The sequence below is a fragment of the Myotis davidii genome, unplaced genomic scaffold, assembly GCF_000327345.1.
Source record: "Myotis davidii unplaced genomic scaffold, ASM32734v1 scaffold456, whole genome shotgun sequence".
NCBI classification, from domain to species: domain Eukaryota; kingdom Metazoa; phylum Chordata; class Mammalia; order Chiroptera; family Vespertilionidae; genus Myotis; species Myotis davidii.
In genome coordinates this window covers 1,019,258-1,019,994 of record NW_006287375.1, presented here as the reverse complement: position 1 = coordinate 1,019,994, position 737 = coordinate 1,019,258, and the positions used below count along the sequence as shown (strand labels likewise).

Below are 737 nucleotides of genomic sequence, written 5' to 3'. Positions count from 1 at the left end.
CCACCACTGGCCTGGGAGCTGCAGGAGTACATAAGTTATATGTGGTTTTGTCCATCATCATATCCTCAGCCCCTACCACAAATAAATATTTGCTGCCTACATGGAGGGATGGGTGTCCTCTTAATGCCTCGTGCCACACAGCAGTTGTCAAAGGTCTGACTAAGGCCTCCACAGGGCCTCAGGGTCCTGGACTCCATTCACTCCTCAGTGTCTGCACCCCCTCTTCTCTTATAAAGATACTTTTCATTGGATTTAGGGCCCATGGGGTAATGAGAATAATCTCATCACATGATTCTTCACTTAATTATACTTCTAAGTCCCTTTTTCCAAATAAGGTCACATTCACAGTGACTAGGTATTAGGACATGGGCATATCTTTTGAGGGGCCATCATTCAACACACTATACTTGACATTCCCCCCCACAGGCTACTGGACCCGTGCAAATCCATGACTCTTGGTTATGAATCTCCACCCAAGGCCTGCCAGAAGCCGGTCCATCCTTGCTGCTTGACACAGTCGCTGCAGGGAAGAAACATCTGCACAGCATATGTTTCAAGGGACCCGGCGTATATGGCATACTGTTCTTAATATGTTTGCTCCCCTTAGGGCTATGTGTTTTAACCAAGATCACCTCTCCGAGAAAGGTTGTTTCCCCAGGTGGGGATTTTTTCCCTGGAGTTAGGGATTAACAGGACTAAGGAAGGGAATAAATCCATAAAACCCTTAACTAAGTGCC

The 737-nt window shown here is 46.7% G+C and overlaps 1 long non-coding RNA gene across 1 annotated transcript in view; it reads right to left on the bottom strand.

The window, feature by feature from the left end:
• The window catches only part of LOC107182371, a 20,350-nt gene continuing 19,613 nt past the window's right edge, over nt 1-737 (bottom strand). Inside the window, exon 4 of the long non-coding RNA XR_001513093.1 lies at nt 1-11. This is a non-coding gene — a long non-coding RNA (uncharacterized LOC107182371). The remainder of the gene's footprint in view (nt 12-737) is intronic.